Source organism: Coturnix japonica, chromosome 1 (assembly GCF_001577835.2).
Source record: "Coturnix japonica isolate 7356 chromosome 1, Coturnix japonica 2.1, whole genome shotgun sequence".
Taxonomy (NCBI): Eukaryota; Metazoa; Chordata; class Aves; order Galliformes; family Phasianidae; genus Coturnix; species Coturnix japonica.
In genome coordinates this window covers 66,211,451-66,232,770 of record NC_029516.1, presented here as the reverse complement: position 1 = coordinate 66,232,770, position 21,320 = coordinate 66,211,451, and positions in this window count along the sequence as shown.

The window sequence follows — 21,320 nt, the reverse complement described above, 5'->3', positions numbered from 1 at the left end:
TGAGCCAGCATGACTCAAATGACTATATTACATGTATCCCTGTTTGAAGAATCACTCCAATGATGAATTACTTATTTTTGCCTTCTCTTGTTAGCACAGAAAACTTTCCAGTCTACTATGTGCCTGTACAGACCATTTAGGTAAGGGATTAATGCATTAGTGTATTACAAGCAAATAGCAAATATGATGGTAATGCTACATGTTCTGACACACACCATCAAAAAAAGATATGATTAAGCAGCCAATGGGTGGCTTCTATATATTTTGGTAATCAGACAGAATACGCACTATATGTAGAAACTGGAAGGAAGGAAGGAAGGAAGGAAGGAAGGAAGGAAGGAAGGAAGGAAGGAAGGAAGGAAGGAAGGAAGGAGCTTCACAGATGCTTACATTTTTAATGTCTGTGCAAGTATATTCATGCTTCTGTGAGTAGTGTTCTGTCCCAAATGCACGGGCAATGCAGTTTACTATTGTTTCAACAGCAACTGAAACAGACAGTGATAAATGCGTGTTGAAGAGCACTCAAAGAATGCAAGTATCATATCTGTAACTGTAAATGGTAGCATGGGAAATCTGATTCTGAGACAACAAAAGAAAGACTTATGCCTCTAATGAAAACAGCTCCAATGTCAAAACAGCCTAAGTTCCCAGAAAAGATAAAAGCACAAGAGCTATCTCCAGAAATTAATCAGAAGAAAAAAAAAAATCTGAGTAAAGTATACATGTAAGAAAATTGTTAGAGTCATCTGGAAATAGGAAATAAGAGCAACATTATTAATTATTTTGATTTATGCAACTAGAATTAATAGCAATACAAGACAATAAATTAAAGCACAGACAGAATTTCCTTCTGTTTTCTTGTCAGTTTTACTAAGCTTAATGTGTTTCTACGATCACGGAGTGCAATCAAAAGATCCAGGTGGCTTTCAGCAAGAGAATTCCAGCACTTGATTTCTTGGATCCACAGTTGAAAACTGCTGGTATTGAAGATGTGACTGTGGACATATAAAACCCTGTCTGTGTAGCCTAATCTAGCTAGTTTATGGATAACACTAACAGTGAAGTTAAGCCATGCAGCCTTTAGTTCAGGCAGCCACACAGAACACAGTTCTTTGAGAGACAACTGCGCTGCTAATTACTCCCACCACAGTCACCCAAAGCCCAGTATTTGTTCCTTCCCTGCTCCTGTTTCTCAGGCTGGCACATGCTGAAATCACACCTTTTCCTGTGCTGTGTAAACATGTCTTATATCTCTATCACCTCCTTGGCCCTCTGGTTTGTCATCACGTTCAACTACACTGATATAATCCTTGTATCTGCCCTTGTGAGGAAGGAGATGAGTTATTCTCCTTCTATCTGGTAGTTCAGTCAAAATGAACTCTAGCCATCAAATGCGCTTATCTCGATAAAGACTTGCAATTTTGGGAATGGATTGTGATGGCTTCTCACCTGAATTAACTCCTTCATTCTCACTGGTCAGATACTAATGTGAATATTCATCTTGATCACATGGTTAACAAATCTTACTGTCCCAGTGTAAAGAGTACAACATGAGCTACTAAACCAGATTGTCCCCATGCTGGGCACTTCCTGTCTGCTCACTCAATGAATGTCCATGCTGGGACAGGCTCTGAAGGGAAAATCTGGAGATAAAGCCACACAGACTACTGAGCATCTTGGTCTTGACCATCCTGTCCACTGCTCTAGATCTGTGTCTCTTTTCTGATTAATGGCAAGAAACAAGTCTGCAACATATATCTTATGTTGCAAGAGTTACTGTTAGTACACTGGGATCAGACAGGGTTGAAACACTTCTTCAGAGTCACTGGAGCACAGAGACACACAGAGCCTCTTTGTTGTATATTTGCAGACAATACCACAAAAGTCTAAAGGTAAAAAGATGGAGAATATTTTCAGAATATATGCAAAATCTGCTTCAATGTTATGTACCCACTCTGAAAGAAATTCATTCTTAACAAGGGTTAAATGCAAACTTCATGTTGTAGTCAAATCCCTTATCCTGGCCTAAGCAGCCTCACCGTGACCAAACTGATGAAAATGAAGCAGACAGATATCCATTGTGACAGTTCTATCGCTATCTCCATTTTCCTGATGCTGCCAGACTCTGTGTACATCTCAGGCCAAGACTCCATCACAGCCAACGAGTGGAATTTAACTTTCCTGGTGACACAATCATGTTGTGGGACATTAAAGCCGAACAGCTGTCTCATTGTTTGTGTCACCTTTTTTAATAAAAATGACACTTGTGTAATTATCCTCAATGGAAACGAGAGTGACTTAACACCTTAAGAGCTGGGTGAAGCTCTACTCAGTACCATCCAAACATTCTTCCTTGAACCACCATTAAATATCAGCAGCAATTAAAAATCCATCACTAGTGAGCCCTCTGCTCCATCCTTGCTGCATATTCATGGTTTCTGGACCCAGATTTGGCAGCCTAAATCCCTTAGACTACCATCAAGAAAGATTCCCTCGCATTCCTCAAAACCAGTGTTTGTATTTTTCAAAGAACATGTCTCGCTCCTATTTATTCAGGGTAAGGTAGAGGCCAGAGACCTGGATCAGGCTGGGTGCTGTCAGCACATGGCCCAGAAGAGCTTGTCCAGCACAGCTTGTAATGTGATTATGCAAGGCAAATGCAGACATACAGGCTGTGTACCAGCACAGTGTCTGAGGTGCAAGTCAACACTGTCCTTAAATAAAGAGCCTTCATCGTCCATCTCCCTCACAGGAAAGCTGTGCCCGAGCATTTTCTGCAGCCATTTTCAACCTTTTCATAAGATATCCCCACACTGCATCCCTTTATTACATTCTCTTTATTTTCAATTCTTTTAAAAATGACCACAAGCTCTTATATCACTTAAAACAAAACAAAACAAAAACACCAACAACAAAGAAAGCAAGGGGGGGAAAAAAAAGCAAAGATTATTAGTAAATGGCAAAAAAAAATCCTTTTCCTTTGCAGAAAGGAAGAGGGGGAAGTCTGTGCACAACTTAAGCATCATTCTTGTGGTCTGTAGTGTCAATACCAACCTTTCATATCATTCCGTTTTCAAGCATAAATCAATCCCAACCCTCTATTATCCTTCATACACACATCATGTAGAGGCCAAAATGGTCACTGTCTGGGAACAACTGATATTAAAATTTTTTCCTCAGCCAGCATAGATCACATGGTAGCTGTATACATAGACCTGTATCATCAGCTGTAAGCTCACTGTGGAATGAGGTGATCGCATGATGCACTCTGGCTAGCTATGCATCAGCCCTGCAGCACAGCATTGGAGCAGAACTGTGGAGCACATGGAGCATATAAAATACTTACCAACAAATGCAGATTAAAAAAAAAAAAAGGTAAAATTAAATGAAAAAAAGTACCAACTGCTAAGAATGATTCATTAAATCAGCCACTTCTGGACTCCTTTTTAACATTTTTTGCAGTGTGGCTTCTGAAACAAAAAGACTGTATTATGTTAGTGTGAATGGAAAACTGATTTTTTCACCCAAAAAAGAAGAAGAAATAGGAAAAGGAGAGAGCTGTATGTGAAAGGCTCCTTTTTTATTATTTCTTTTATTTTTTCTTAATCAGAGAATTGAAAGAAAAAAAACTTCTTGAAGTTGGCAAAGCTTGGTCAAGACCTTTCAATAGCCAAAGTGCCAAAAATTCTGTCTTCTTTTATTCTATAGATGTTGTTTTCACTCTCCATAAATAAATAAATAAATAAATAAATAAATAAATAAATAAATAAATAAATAAAGCCTTGTTTTCAATATAAATTTCATTTCAATTTGAACTAGTCACAAGCTGCATGGGCAGATATCCTCTCCTTCAGATGACACCCCTCCACCTCCTCTGCACAGCTCTCTCTTTTTTATCTTTCTAATGCCTGCGAGGGAAGAGGATGAGAGCCAGAAGGCAGAAATTAAAAAGGCAGGAAAAAGCAGGAGAAAGCAGAGAGGAGGGGAAGAAAACTGGAAAGAGAGTCACTAAGGGTAATTGCAGGACTTCTGTTCTTCCCTCAGCTCTGCAGTTTGTCTTCCACTTTCAACTGGTGGGACTTGCCCATAAGAAATGAAGCACTGGGGGATGCTGAGCATAGAAAGAGGTGGAAAGGGCCAAGCAAAATGCAGATGTGGGAGCAGAAAGGGTAAAAGAAAGGACAGGATTGTTTTCTTCCCCTTCCCCTTTAAAATAAGTTTAATTTTCTTTTCTTCAATTGTGGTAGGAAACCCAGCATATTTATGGTCTAAGTGGTAAAGGAAAAGTTTGGGAAAGGAAACGGAGCCCAAGTTCACATCCCATTTTATCTCCTGATGCCAAGTCAATTCTTTCATCCACACTGCTTTAAATTTAACTGCCATTTACTGATTCCCTACTTTCTGTTAATTTCCCAGGCAGCCCATAGCTAATGTGATGGCAATGACAATTTTTAGTGAAAGTGATTTGAGAAAGTTATAATTGTTGGAGAAAATTATAAGACATCAGAGAAAGAATAACTTCAGCAGACTCCTGTTGCTCTGGTGACTTCTGACATCCAAGACACAGGGCAGCCCTGATTCTGTGGACTGAGCTATCTTGTGATTTCATGGTGCAGATACAGAAAGCTGGCAGCTCACATTGTGTTTTGATGTGCCAAGAGAGACCTAGGATTGTGAAAATGCCTTCCCACGTACAATAGCACAGAGAATAGCTCCTTGGAAACAGAGGGCTCAAGAGCTGGCAAATTTTGCAGGGAAAAAGAATAAATTATGTAGTACCTTTCTATCAAAATACAATGTGTAAAACAGCAAAATTGTGTTAAGGAAATAGAAAAATCTTTTTAAAATAATAATAATAATAAAAATGTTATACTGTACTGTTTTGTTCACAAAACACTACTGAAAACAAAAGTGGAAAAGGAGGTGCCGATGCTTAGCCTGTACCCAGTATCAAGTATTTCTTCTTTAAGATGTCTATGTGTTTCATTCTCCAAGGTGTTTTCAACACAAAACCATCCACCCATGACAAGTAACCTAAGGGCTGTAGGTAAAACCAAGCACATGATCTGCTTCTAGCCCATCCCTGCTGTGTAAACTCAGTGCTGTCAGCCACCCAGCATGGAGGCTACTGGCCAAGTATATGCCACAAGGCAGCACTTAGAGCGCTCTAGGCACAGAGTACATACTAATTTTTGGAGGGTAAGGAGGTTACAAAACCCATCTGGCTGCCAAACGATCTGTTTGCAGCTCCACAGGCCCTGGCAGTGGTTGTGGCACGTGGGTGAGGCATTTGCTTTCTCTTTGCCTTGGCCCTCTGTGTACATGGCGAGCTTCCCTGGTACACTAGGTTGCTGCTGCAAATGCTACCTTCATTTGTCTTGAGAACTGGCAAGGAGACAAGGCACTTTTCCTACCGCACCAGGGAGTCTCTGCTGAACCAAGCTACGAAGGGCTCCCTTGTGAGGCCTTCACCAGCCAATTCAGACTTTTCTTCTAGTGTGAAGAGACAGTGTCCACCAGATACACAGTGACAGAATGCAGATACCCCACTGGAGCCATGGGACTGAGGGGCTGTGCCTGGCTTGAGGAGAAATTTAAGTAACATTAGGTCTAATTAAGGTTCCTGACTGCAAACTCTAGCAACTTAAGTCACTCACTTCTATATAAACAGGAAATACTTTTTAATGCTTTACAAATACATACAATTTTAACTATATTTATCCTTTTTTTTCTTTTTTTTTTTAAATGATTTTCCATGAATATTGCACATTTGATGAACCTACATTTCCCAGAAAGATTCATGTTAATTTCTGTGTTTGCAGAAAGTTAGTTTACCACCTATAACTGTGAATATTCTTGATGCTAATCTCAGAGCTACACTTGTATAAACGTGGAACAGAAATCTGTCATTGCCTAGTCCAAACAAGTCACATTTTGGTTATCTAAATGCATGTAGGCTAGCTACAAATAAATGATTATTCACAAAAATTATGGTCAGAATCATTTTAAACAACAAACACATTCAAGATATCCAGGCAGGCTCACAAATAAGTTACAAAGAGCAAAAAGGCTGAAGACTTCTATTCATTACTTGTTGATTATTCACGCAGCTCTAATAACTGTCCCCTGTCTCTATAAGCCTGCATCAGATGCAGCTCAAGTTTGGGGATGGTGGAGAAAGCTCTTGTGCTATCATTATGAATACTCAGAGTTAAACCTCTTTTGCTATTTCTTTTAAAAATAGGATGGAATTTTCTTCACAGGGAGTTGCTTCATTTCAGTGGAATGCAGTTATTTTCACTATGGTTTTGCAGAGAGATGAGTGGCATTGTTAACCTCAAAAGAACAAAATACATGTAAACCCATTTTTTTCATCCCCTAAGTGGTTTGTTTTTCTAATGGAAACAACAACAGTTTTGCAGCTAAGGTTGCTGGGAAGCTCTAAAAAGTAATTATTGCTCGGTATATTGATCAAGTGCTTGCTGCACAGTACATGATAAAAGGCCTACCAACAGTTATACTTACCACAGCCTCTGTGCTCATGGTCAAACAACATTTGTAGCTTTCAGCTTCCATTTCTCAGAGGTGGTATCCACCTCTCAGCTGCTCTCCATTCCCTTGCTCATGCCATGAAATCTTTCTGCAGCACAACTGGGCCACAGGCAGCTGTCACACACACCCTAAACACCCTTCAAGCCAAGGCAGTAGGTTCTGTCTCCTTACATATGGAGTTGAGCCAGGGTCCTGATATCCTAAGGGTGCTCAGTTGGCCTGCTCTCTCTCCAGGTAGCCAAGGATGTTTATCACCCTGTTTGAAACCTACCCTCTCTGCCCCTGGCAGGCAGCACTGCTGAAGACACTACTATGGGCTGGTGGTATGCCCTACTACTCACCTTGAAACATTCCTGTCTTTATCCTAGAAAAGTTGCTCATACCTCCACACTTTCCCAGCAAACCAGATTGGTCTGAAGATGTCTCCGTGGCTGTTGTACAAGTCAGGCTGGGAGCTGGATGACCATACTCCAGCTCTGGACCCTGGGCACTCTTCAGCCAGCTCTCATGCCAAAGGAGTACAGAACCTGGAAGCACTTTGGAAGAACACTCACTGTTCATCCCTCCTTCTTCTCAGCAGTCCCTCTGTATTCATTCCTTTTCTCATACAGCCAGAATCAGTGTGCCAACATTAAGTATTATTTGAGGAAAAAAAATCATTGATGTCCATCATGTGCAGAATGGAACACACTGAAGTCATTTCTGTCTGGGGGGTGGTGTCTTTTCAGGCACATGATTGCTTAAAAGTGGAACCTTTGCCCTGTTCAATTAGCCTAGATCCATGCATGAGAAAAAGGCTTTCAGGCATTTCCTTGGCTGTATTATTTCTCGTGTCTGCAAGAGGAGACAGAAGTAGATATTTCAGACCTTGAAACTGTGGGATGAGGGATCAGGATAATGTTTTTTTTTCACAACACATGCCCCCCTCCTTCCCCCCCCTCCACCCCCCAGAAAAGAAAAGGTTCTCTTCTGCTTTTGCATTAAACACATCTTAGCATAAAGACTCCTCTCCCAAAAAAGGAGTAGTTACAGGCAGTTCACTGTCCATCTTCTGTTCTTCTTGGCCTGGTACGTGAACTGCTTTGCTTAGCTATGAAACTGTGTGAAAAACAGGAAGTTTCCAATATAAAATCCTCAAGTTGACTTGAGGAGCACATATTTTCACACAATGACTGTCACAAATTAAAGTCTTTTGGATGAAAGTTAAGAAATGTTAGCTTTTGACCAAAATTATTTTATGTGGAAAGCAGACATTTACTCAAAATACACATTCAGTTGAAAACTGAAGTTTTCAACCAAAAAGTTAACAGTGAAACAGACAGACACAGTAAATTCTCATCACAGGACAAATATCCTCATGTGTCAAAAGAGCTGCAGATAAAATAAAATAACCTGCAAGCTCAGGAGCAAGAAGTTAATATTTAACAGAGAGCTGCCATATAACAGAAACACATCTTTCCCTGCTCAATAGGCACCAGCTTCAGTGGAGAAGTCAATACCAGGCAGCAAGATGTTTTATCAGTCTCAAAGTACGATAACCACACTGAATACCCAACAACAGCACAGTCAGCCCTACATGGAGACATCTTCTTCCATCTCTTCTTTTTGCCAGAACAGCAGGTAACATGAATATACCTGTATATACTATGCCACGAATACTCACGTATCTTCAAACTCTAATTAGAAGACACAGGTGCAGTTTCACCAAAAGGCACTGGCTGAATGAAGCTCAGTGTCTGGGCTGAGGAAGTACTTCCCTTTGCTGGTTAACTACAGAGATGCTTAAGCAAGATGGGACTAAAAGAATCCCTCAGCTTCAAAGCAGATATTGGGGTCCTCAGTATCAGATGGAGAACAAACAAGTGCTGTTCCAATTGGAAGATGAAATGTAGTATAAGCTGGAATTTTATTTTGGATCAATGGCACAAGGAGGCAATTCTATACCTGTTGTATATGCAGAGATCTTTCTCTCTCTCTCTCCCTCTCTCTCTTTTTTCCTCTTCTCACTAGTGCTTTACTCCTCCATTGGGTACACATCATCTTTGTAACTGCACCCACCTGGTCTCTGAGACTTATATCCTCCACTTCCATGCTTCTCATATCACGACTTCCCAAAGCACAGTTCTTTTCCATACACTCATAAAAATGTCTGTTTTTCACCTCTCAAACACATTCTTATCTACCCACATCCCATGAAAGAACTTGCAGTTACATCATTCCTTCTCTGTTTCCCTCTTCAACAATGAACAGATCTCCAGATTTCTAATTTACAAAGCAACTTATTTTCAGTATGAAAATTCTATGCCTGGGCTTACTGGGAAATCCACCTGAGGCGTTAAGAGCCACATCAGATCCTTTCTCTCCTTTAGTCAAGCACTTGGTGTCCACAGGCTAAGGGGATTTACTGCATGCCTTCTGTATGGCATAGTACAATGTGGTGAAGCCCGAAAGCACCACTGCCTGTAACAGAGCCACTGCAAGACATAATAGTTTCATAGAATCATAGAATCATGGAATGGCCTGGGTTGAAAAGGATATAAAGATAATTTAGTTTCAACAACCCTGCCACCCAGAGGGTGCACTCGATGCCATCGTCTATGTCATTGACAAAGATGTTGATCAGCAATGACCCCAAGACCAATGCCTGAGGGACACCGCTTGTGACCGGCCTCCAGCCTGACATAGAACCACTGATCACAAAGTTTCTGTGACCCTTCTTATAGGGAACTCCTGCTGGTATACATAACACTTATGTTGTGAAACACAAATGTACAGCTCCATAAGATGCTGTGATCTGTCATTGGCTTATGAGTTGCCCAGGTGGTGGATTTCTGTTACTGATTTTTTGACAGTCTGTCCAATATCACTGGTCCTCAGCTTCAGACCTTCCAAGCTTGATGCCCAACAGTATGGCTCCATAGCCAGAAGGACAGTTTGTGAGCAGCCTCTTATCCCATCCTGCTCCAGAGCCAGACTGAGCATATCCTCTTTTTCCAGCCCTACCTCATTCTGTTTCCAAAACATGAAATCTCCTGTTTAAAAAGCCAGATCTGGAAGTATCATAGCAAATAACATTGCTTTGCCTACATATTTTGCCACTGTAATTACAAAGTAACATAAAATATTAGTCTGTGAGAGACTTTTTCTGAAAGTATCCCTATGGATATCTTAAGAAAGAGGAAGCTGAGGCACAGAGGGATTAAGGGCTATAGTCAGACCACCTACCCCAGTGTCTATAGCAGACATATTTCTTTGATCCCTAATACAAAAGACTGACAAAGTACTTAGACCTACTTCTCCCAGGGCTGCCAGGCTTTGTCTCTCTGCAGCAAAGAAAAAGAAGTGTGATTGTATTCAGCCCAATTCTCTGGATAAACAGCTCAAATGTTGTGCCTATTTTCTCTGTCACCATACAGAAGAACCTTGTCTCCTGACTGAAGAACAAGAACTGACTGCCTCCCATTGTTGCTTTCAGCACAGTCCGTTTCCAAGTTCACTCAGTGGGCACAGTTCCCCATAGACATCACAGATAGCACAGGCAGGGCCAGGCGCAGAACCCCACCTGCTTCTGTCTCAATCTGTCACCACCCTGGATGTGTCATCAGCAGTGAAGCTGCCTCGGGACTGGGTTGTGCTGACAAAATGATATAAACGAGCCCACTGCACACAGTTGCCTCCAATGTGGGTCAAAGCAGTACAGCAGGCAAAGTGGCTGTACCTGCACACATTCAGTTACTTGAAAGATAGTCACCATGGGTTTTACAGCTCATTTATAAAAAAAGAGCATTTTTCCCTAACTGTATCTATCAGCTGTCTTTACAAGCAGGCATAGCTGCCACTTTCACAGTTCAGTACAAAAAGGATAAGAACAGGGACCCTGAATGAGCATGTCTGTCTCAGGACATAACATCCCCCATTCCTGCTGCAATTTAACTATTTGAGCCCTAGAATCATAGCATCACAGAATCATATAATTATAGGTTGGAAGGGACCTTAAAGACTGCCTAGCTCCAACCCCCTACTGTGGGCAGGACTGCCACCCACTAGATCAGGCTGCATGGAGCCCCATCCTACCTGGCCTTGAACACGTCCAGGGACTGGGCATCCACAGCTTCCCTGGGCAGTCTGTGCCAGTGACTCATCAGCCTCTGAGTAAAGAATTTACCTCTAATACCTAATTTAAATCTCTTCTCTTTGAGTTTAAAACCATCATCTCTTGTCCTATCACTATCAGACCATGTAAAAAGTCAGTCATCCTCATGTTTATAAACCACCCTCAAGTCAGGTGTGAAACAGGTAATATGTGCCACAGCCCTGGGGACAATTGGCGTGTGGTTATTATCAGCTTCATTTTACAGGTGGGCAAACTAAAGGCTTACCAGATTAAGTGATCTGCCCAAGATTATGCTGCACTTTGAAAAGTCAGAATTGGGTGAGTTTTCCTGAAATACATGGGGGACTTTACAAGGGTACTATAAACACGAGGACTCTATATTAATGCAATGACATAGATGAGGTATTTACTACATACAGCTCTGACACCATTATGTTGGCTATTTCTCCTAAAACAGCAGCTTTGCTGGAGCTAAATCTGTTTTAACCAGCCATAAAACAGCCTTGCACAGCTCATGCACAGTCAACATCAGAGAGGTTACTCTGACTCACCAAGGAAAATCTCCCCAAACACTTCTCCCTGTCAGATTACTGCTCTTGCACTGCCTTCTAACACTGACTTATCTGCCAAATGTTTCCTCTGAGGGATTTCTCCTCGCAAGACGCCCAAGAGACGGCCCAGAGGCTCCAGGAGCATGGACTGGAGCTCACTGACATCTACCGAAGGAAGAGGGAAAAGCAAGGGGCGGGCTGGGGAAGGAGGAAGGGAAGACTGGACAAAAGGAGGCTGTGTGTTCTCCTCCTCGGAGGCCTTCAGAGTCTGCTTGGGCATGATCACACTGCTCCGGGTGTCCCTGCTTGAGAATGGGTTGGGCCAGCATCAGCCAGTTAGTTGTTCTGTGAGGAAAGGAGGGAAGAGAGTGGGAGGGAAGGACGGATGAAGGGAAGAAGAGGTAGGACACCATCTGCCAATTGGGCCAAGCAGAGAAAAAAAATCAGGAAGGAGGCAGTTCTCATCTCTAAGCTGATGAGCACCTCACATGTTCAGCCTCACAGACTCAGAACTAATGCATTTGAGAGAGACTGATGGACTGCCATGCACCCACAGCCTTCTGTACCCCCTTTGTGACCACAGGACCTCCATACCTACTCTCTTCCTCCTACAGGCACATCTGGCACAGTCCCATCACTTCACACCACTGTCCCACCCTAGTTATCTGCCCATAGGATCCATAACCTTTTCGCAGGCCCTGTAAGTCAAAGACATCTCCTCTGAGCCATGAGCAGCCCAATGGCATCTCTTGTGTTATTCTCAGGCAGATAATTCCTTTTGTCTTACTGTGCACTGTGCAGTGTCATATCTACAATCTTCTGCAGAAAAAACATAGTCATCCAGTCTGTTTTATTTCACGACTGGGTCTACTAAGGATATTTCCTTCCTCTCCGCTTTGCTGTAATTTAGCTCACATGCTAAATTACATGCTGATTGAAGAAAGCACATGAAAAAAGATAATCACACACTATTAACAGGAACAGGGGAGATGTGTTACTCAATTTTCCTTTCCTGATAATTTTTAAATTCCCATAAATTTAATGATGCAGAGCCCTAGCTAGCAAAAAAACAGCAAGGCACCATTGCTGTGGTGGAACATTGCCTCATATGCTGTAAGGCTGGGGCCCATTGTAGCAACAGATATTTTTCTGAATAAGGCTGGTTTAGAAGAAAATAAATAGCTACATCATCACAAAAACCACCCCATTTCACCATATGGACTGACAAACATGAAGCTAGATTAAAAGACCCAATTAGTTGTTCGAGGGGTTTTTGTTGTTGTTGCTGTAGTTGTTTTCCTAACAAAACACCGGGTATATATAGTGATGGTATACCAGCAAGGTCCTAGCAATTTACCTCAGTTTAGTCCTCTGGATTCCGACAGATCTCATCCACTCTGGTGCCTCCTTACTTTGGCATTTTGAGTTGTGTATTCATCTCTTATATACCGGTCTGAACAGAAGTCATTCATTTCATGGTCCCAGTACATGGCTGACTGCAGTGAACTGGGGCCATTTTCATTCTAGACCTGTCTGTTTCTCCTGAAAACTGTAGATGCATACAGCAGCCATGTGGACAAAGTGACATTTTAATTTCAAATGTGGCAGCCCTATGTCAGATCCAACTATCATCATAACTGTGTATATTTTTAAATGATTTTTTATCTGCTACAAGTCTGGTCTCTCAAAATCAGTATAGCTACTTCTTAGTATCAGTATAGCTACTTTCTTACCATAAGCAATACCATGCTTGGGATTAATCATTACTCTTACGAACTTCACATGAGATAAGCATTAAGAATCCCATTTAAAAAATAAAATAAAATAAAATAAAATAAAATAAAATAAAATAAAATAAAATAAAATAAAATAAAATAAAATAAAATAAAATAAAATAAAAGANAATAAAATAAAATAAAATAAAATAAAATAAAATAAAATAAAATAAAATAAAATAAAATAAAATAAAATAAAATAAAATAAAATAAAATAGAATAATTGTTCCTGCAAGAACAGTCTTGCCCCCTGCAAGAATTTCTCCTGACCTTGGCTCCCAGTCTCTTACAGAGCCCTAATGCTAGGGGACATGCCAAATAGTCAAATAAGCAAAATCCCTCCCACTGTAACAGCAGAGCAAGTCCTACATCAGCTCGTGAGACTTCTGTCTATGGGGACAGATGATATACATCCTGGGGTCCTGAGGGAACCGGCTGATGTGGTTGCCAAGGTGCTTCCCATCATATTTGAAAAGTCATGGCTGTCAGGCAAAGTCCTCAGTGACTGGAAAAAGGGAAACATCACTCCCATTTTTAAGAAAGGGAGAAAGGAAGACCTGGGGTACTACAGGTTGGTGAGACTCACTTATGACTTCCCTGTCTGGGAAGGCGATGTAGCAGATCATCCTGGAAGAGAAGTTAATCCACATGCAAGATGGGGAGGTGATCCAAGACAGACACACCAACGTCACTGAGGGCAGATCATTCCTGACCAATCTGGTGGCCTTCTATGATAGAACGATGGTAGACAGAGAGAGGGTAACAGATATCTTCTACCTGAACTTGTTTCTAAATTGGGTAGAAGGCTGGACTAGTTGCTGGTTAAAGAGGTGGTTGGATGGTCACAGCCAGAGGATTGTGGTCAACAGCTCTGTGTGCAGGTAGAAGCCGGTCATGAGTTGTGCCCCTTAGGAGTCCATCTTGGGACTAGTGCTCTTCAACATCTTTATCAATGAAATAGACAGTGGAATTGAGTGTGCCCACAGCAAGTTCACCAGTGACACCAAGCTGAGTGGTGCAATTGACTCAATTGAAAGAAGAGATGCCATCCGTCCAGAGGGACCTGGACGGGTATAAAAAGTTTTGATTAAGTGTATTCTCAGAAAGTTTGCCAATAACATTGAGTTAAGGGGTACACTTGAAATAACAAAAATAAGGAATGCCATCCAGAAGCAGAGCCTGAGAATTGGGCCTATATGAACCTTGATGAGGTTGAACAACATCGACTGCAAAGTGTCACACCTGGGTCAGAGTAATCCCAGATATATATACAAACAGGGAGAAGAACTCTCTAAGTGCAGCCCTGCGGAGAAGGGCTTGTGGAATTTGGAAGATGAAAGGGTAATACGAGCCAGCAGTGTGCATTTGCAGCCCAGAAGACCAATGGTAACCTGGGCTGCATCAAAAGAGGGGTGGCCAGCAGAAGAAGGGAAGTGGTTGTCCTCTTTTACTCTGCCCTCATGAGGCACCAACTGCAGTACTGCACCTAGGCCTGGGACCCCTAGCACAAGAAGGTTGTGGAGATGTTGGAGCGTGTCCAGAGGAGAGCCATGAAGATGAACAGAAGGGTGGAGCATCTCTTCTGTGAAGAAAGGTTGCTCATTTTGGAGAAGAGAAGGCTCCAGGGATCTCATTGTGACCTTTAAATACTTAAAGGGAGCTTATAAATATAAAAGTGACTTTTTACATAGTCTAACAGTGATAAGAAAAAGGGGGGTAGTTTAAAACAAAAAGAAGAGATATTTTAATTAGATATTGGGAAGAATTTTTTCACTCAGAGGATGGTGAGACACTGGAATAGGTTGCCCAGATAAGTTGTAGATGCCTTATCCCTGTAAGTGTTCACGGCCAGCGTGGATGGTACTGGCCACACCACTTTTGATGCAGCCCAGACACTGTTGGCCTTCAGGACTTCAAACACACACTACCGGCTTTCCACCCACCAGAATCCCCAAGTCCTTTGCAGGGCTGCTCTCAGTCTATTCATCTTCCATTTTCTATTGATGTTTGGGATCGCCCTGACTCAGTTACAACACTTTGCACTTGGACTTGCTGAACCTCATTAGGTCCTCATGGAGCCAGTTCTCAGGCTTGGCTACTGGATGATGTTCCTTACTTTTGTTATTTCAAGTGTACCACTCAGCTTAGTCTCATTGGCAAATTTGCTGAGAATGCCCTCATTCCCATTGCTAATAAATGTATTAAACAGTACTGATTCAAGTATGAACCCTAGATGGTCCCCTCCTGCCAACAGTCTCCACCTGAGCCTTGAGCCGTTGGCCACAACACCGAGTGCCACCATTCAACCAATTCCTTATCCATCAAATAGTCCATCATTCAAATCCATATTTCTCCAATTTAGAAATAACTAAATGAATAATTAAGTATCACAGATTTAAAAAGAGAGAGAGAGAGAAAATAAGAAGAAGAATAGTGCAATGCCCAAAGATTGTGCAGGTTGTTCAGTCTTCTGCTTCCATGTTGCCTGAATTCCCCACGTACTCAAGGGACAAGACAAGTTCCTCCGAAGGACGATGGCTAGTTGGCGATTTGTCTTTTATCCTTACTTGATTCTCTAGCTCGGGTTGCAGACTCAGGCATCTCATTTGATAACAGACGAGGAGGCACCGTCAGCATGGGCACGGATGGAACAGGGCTTTCCCGATGCCGAGGGCTCTCCCCTGACCCTGCACGCCGTGTGCCGCACGAGGGCAGCATTGGTTTTCTCTTGGCTTCCCGACGTTATTTCCTTCCCCGAGCATCTCTCCTCGAAGACGCTGCACTTCGGGTTGTGCCATAAAGCTCATCAAGCAGTGCGACTTTTTCCAAGCATTACTGAATAGATCTGGAAGACGGAGAGCAGGAAGCTTATTTCACTTATACATGTTTGTATTTCGGATATGCACTTAGCTTCTCATTTTTTATATCTAATACCAATTTAATTCTTGAAGGAGGGTATTTTGAAAGAGTGCAAAAGTATGTGTGGTGGTGTTTTGTTTTGCTGTTGTTTCTTGTCTTTGTGTCACCAAGAGAGTCTAAGTGCATCCATGTTGGATTTCTGGTGCACAAGGACAGCATCTTTTTTCTGGTGTATAAACTCATGGGGCTGAATTCACCATGATACAGAAAGGTAGGACAAGGAGCAGGTCTCTTTGAATGTCAAAGCCCCCAAAATGCACTGATCTTAAGAAGTTAATAACAACAACCATCTCACAACACTATATTCTGTGCCTTTTGGGGGTATATTTCTCTTTCTTGCAGTTTTATGCAAATGAGAGTTTTGCCTATCATAGCTATGGAAGTTTGTTGGAGGGAATGGGAGCAGTGGATTCACTCTGCTGTACATCTCTTCTCATTCTCTACCAAGGGCAAACTAATAGTTGTCACTGCTAGAGCCAATGCTAAGAGCTCTAAGTTTTCCAGGTTATAACTAACTGCCTTCTGAAAGTGAATGGGAACCTGTCACAAGGATTCATGAACTGGTTGCTCAGCCAGTGCTCCAGAGAGGAATTTATGTCATAAGCACCTCCCTACTTTATTCAACTCAGGGGTCATTCTGGTTCCCCTCATCTTGCTGGTTACACAGTGCCTTGCAGCACGATCCCCATTCTGACTGAGACATCACAATTATGTATGCAGCTGCTGCTCTGCACAGACCAGACAAAGGCCTGGTTCCAGCAGTGCTGCCCAGACACTTCAAAGAGGTAACTCCATTTACACAGCTCCTGGTGAGAGAGGATTCAAGCTATGGGCCTGAGTGCCTCACAAACAACCCCAGAGTTTACTTCACAGTAGGGGGAAAGAAATTACAATATGTGTTCAAATAAGAAAACCTGCTGGCTGAGGTGAGTGACAGATGATGGCTATTTTTACAATAGGCATACACAATAGCCTCACTCTCATTTTTAAGAGCAAATTAAAAGGTGAGGGGAAACAACAGCCATTACGTGATAAAACCTGGTGTCTATTCACAGGGTATGTTTGTCATTTGTTATAGCTTTGTTTGAATCACAGAATCATAGAATCATAGAATTGCTCAGGTTGGAAAAGACCAAGAAAAATTATCAAGTCCAACCACAACCCAACCATAGTACCCTAACTGTAACAACCCTCTGCTGAATCATGTCCCCGAGCACCACATCCAAGTGGTTTTTAAACACATCCAGGGATGGTGACTCAACCACCTCCCTGGGGAGCCTATTCCAGTGCTTAACAATCCTGTCTGTAAAGATTTTCCTCCTAAACCTCCCCAACTGCAATTTAAGGCCATTTCCCCTTGTCCTGTCACCACTGAGAAGAGACCAATCCTGCTCTCACTGCAATCACCTTTCAGGTATTCGAAGAGAGCAGTAAGGATTCCCCTCAGCCTCCTCTTCCCCAGACTAAATAGCCCCAGTTCCTTCAATTGCTACTCATAGGGCATATTCCCCAAACCTTCACAAGCCTTCTTGCCCTCCTTTGGACTTGCTCCAGCACCTCAGTGTCCTTTCTGTATTGAGGTGCCCAAAACTGAACACAATACTCAAGATGGGGCATAACCAGTGCCAAGTACAGGTGCAGGATGACTTCCCCAGGCCTGCTCACCACACCATTCCTGTTACAAGCCAGGATGCCATGGGCTTTCTTGGCCACCTGGGCACACTGCTGGCTCATATTCAGCTGATTGTCCATCAGCACACCAAGGTTCCTTTCCGTCAGGCAGCTTTCCAGCAACTCCTCCTCAAGCCCATAGGGCTGCCTGGGATTGCTGTGTCCATAATGCAGGACCCAACTCTTGGTCCTGTTGAAACTCATATATTTGGCCTTGGCTCATCAATGCAGGTCCTTCTGTAGTGCCCTTCTTCCCTCTGGCAGATCAGCACTCCCTCCCAGTTTGATGTCATCTGCAAACTTACTGAGGGTGCATTCAATCCCCTCGTCAAGATCATTAATAAAGATGTTAAATAGAAGTGGCCCCAGTACCAAGCCCTGGGGGTTCCCACTCCTGACTGGCTGCTGACTGGATTTAACTCCATTGACTGCATCTCTTTGGGCCTGGCCATCCAGCCAGTGCTTCACCCAGCAGAGCGTTTGCCCATCCAAACAATTGGCAGCCAGATTCTCCACGAGGATGTTGTGGGGGACAGTGTCAAAGGCCTTATTGAAGTCCACATAGGCCACATCAACAGCTTTACTTTCATCCACTAAGCGGGTCGCTTTGTCATAGTACAAAATTGGATGTGTCAGACAGGATCTACTGTCCAAAAACCCATGCTGACTGGGCCTGATCTTCTGATTGACCTTTAATTGATCCATGATGGCTCCCAGAAATTAGTTCCCCATTTTTTTTGCAGTGATAAAGTTAACTCAGAAATGAATTCAGCTCCTTAGAGATGCATTATCTTCCAACAACAAAGCTTCCTAGCTTGTAATCTCTCAGGAACATATTTCATAACAAAAGTAGTAGCATTAGGCCTACCAAGCAATCTGCAGATGTCAAAAGTGACTTGAACTTCCAAACTTTTTGCCAACTTTCTGACACATCTCCAGCTACCTCTGCTAAATTGAAATCTGTCAGGATGTTTGGTTTTGTTTAAGACAGACTCACATCATCAGTTCTGGACTACATGAGCCCCCTAGACTAAGCTGTAATTATCCTACTCACTGTTTATACAACAGAACATCTTTATCACTTCTCTGCCAAAAAAACACAAACACAAATGTCTCAGCAGCAGGAAATCAAAACATTTGTTTTGCTCTGCCATGTAGAAAATAGGCGCCAAAAGACCCAAAAAAGATCTCCCATTCAAGGAGAAGATCTCCCATCTCAAGGGGAAAAAAGTCATGTTCAAATTCAGGAGAACGTATCAGATTAAGATAATAATTCGTTATTCCATTTTCCTCTGCATTGGATTATCCAGACTTCTTGTGCTTATCTTAGAGTGCTTACACAGAAATCCCTGATCTGCATTGCTAGAAATCCTTTCTGTCCTGGTCCTGCTGACTTGACTTCAACAACAATGAATGATTGGAAACTGCCTCTGAGGAGAGGTACAGGATTGGTGTCCCTATGGCAATGAGTACCACTTCAAAGCAGGCATAGACCTCACCACTGCTTCTGAATGAGCACTTCAGCATCGGTCCTCCATCCATTTGAAATACATCCTTAAATTTAGAATGTAGCAGATGTGTCAGACACAGAAATGTGATTCATCTCAGCTGAGCTCCAAGTGTGCAGTTCACATTAAATATCAGCTATCAGAATTCATCATGCATAATATTAACCCCAAGGCACAGTGAATTCTGCTTTGCATGGAGTGCTTAGAGAGGAGACAAAGACAACTAGTCCAAATTAAGCCTTAATGAAGCAAAAGCTAAGGCTTTCGCCAGTTTTTCTGAATGCAAATAAAAGCAAGCCACCGTTTCCTTTGGGCAACTTACTGTTTTCACACAAAATGGAAATAAGTTGTCCCCTGAACTAGTTATCCCAGAATTTCAGATCCTCTGCAGGGTTTTGCTGAGATTTTACAGGGGTCTGAAGACAGTCTGTTACTGTCTGAACCACTGCTGTGATTTGAACAGGAAGAAACAAGCAAAACCAAAACCCACTTATCATGCTATCCTTAAGGAGTACCATTAGAAGAATAGAATCACAGAATCATTAAGACTGGAAAATACCTCCAGCATCCAACCATCCACCTACCACCAGTATTTCTCTACTAAGCCACATCCCTTAGTACAGTATCTGTATGTTTCTTGAACACTTCTACCTCCCTGGGCAGCCTATTCCAGCGGCTGACCATTCTTTAGGAGAATCATTTTATCCTAATGTCCAACTGAATCTCCCTTGTGCAAACTGAGGCCATTCCCTCTAGTCCTACCACTGGGTATGCAGGAGAAGAGGCTGACCATCCACCTTGCCACAACCTCCTTTCACATAGTTAGAGAGAGCCTTAAGATCTCTCCTGAGCCTCCTCTTCACCAGACTAAACAAGCCCAGTTCCCTCAGCCGCTCCTCATAAGATTTGTGCTCCAGTTCCCTCACCAGCTTCATTGCTCTTCTCTGAACACACTCTGGGGCTTCAATAAATTTCTCATAGTGAAGAGCCCAAAAGTGAACACAGTACTTGAGGTGCAGCCTCACCAGAGCTGAGTACAGAGGGATGATCACCTCCCTGCTCCTACTGGCTGCACTGTTTCTGATACAAGCCAGGATGCCATTGGCCTTCTTGGCTATCTGGGCACACTGCTGGCTCATGTTTAGTCAAGCATCGACCAACATCCCCAAGTCTGTTTCTTCCACATGGTCTTCCAGCCTCCCCGCCCCAAGCCTTCCAAGTTGTCTGGGGTTGTTATGAACAAGGTGCAGGATCCAGTGCTTTGTCTTGTTGGCCTCTTCTGCCAGGCAACAAACAGGACCTGAGGAAATGACCACAAGTTGTATCAGATGAGGTTTAGACTGGACATAAGAAGGAACTTTTTCTCTCAGAGAGTGGTCAGGTGCTGGAATAGCCTGCCCAGGGAAGTAGTGGAGTTGCCATCCCTGGCAATGTTCAAGAAGCATCTGAATAGGGAGCTAGGAGATCTGGTTTAGAAGTTTTCTGTAGGTATGGTAAAGGGAGGACAGTTGGACTATATGATCTTGTAGGTCCTTTCCAACCTTGTGATTCTATGATTCTATGGTCCACCAGGAGGGTCACTACATCACAGAAGGAGATCAGGTTGGACAAAATGCCTTTTATGAACCCATAGTGGCTGAGTCTGATCCTCTAGTTGTCCTACACGTGCTATGTGATCTCACTCAAGACAATCTGTTCCATAACCTTCCCCAGCACCAAGGCCAGACTGTAGCTCCCCTGATCATCCTTGTAGATGAAAGTCCCACTCTTGAGCCTCCAATCCTCTGTGACCTCTGTGCTTGACAAGGAACATTGTTAAATGATGGAAAGCAGCTTGGCAATCACCTCTGCCAACTCCCTCAGCACCCTCAAGTAGATCGTCTCTGGACCCATGGGCTTGTGACAGTCCAGGTGGAGTAGTAGGTCTCTAACTGCTTTCACCTGAATTGTGGGAGGTTTATTCTGCTCCCTGCTGCAGGCTCCTAGATTAGGGGGTAGCATTTCCCAAGGATAATTGATCTGGCTTTCAAAGACAGATGTAAAGAAGGCAATGAGAACCACAGCCTTTTCTTTAACATCAGTGGTTAAATTTCACACTAAAGGATGAAGATGGGATGGAGGGAAGAAGGGAAGGAGGGAGAGAGGAAGGAAGGAGGGAGGGAGGGAGGAAGGAGGGAGAGAGGGAGAGAGGGAAGAGGGAGAGAGGGAGGGAGGAGAGGGAGGGAATAAG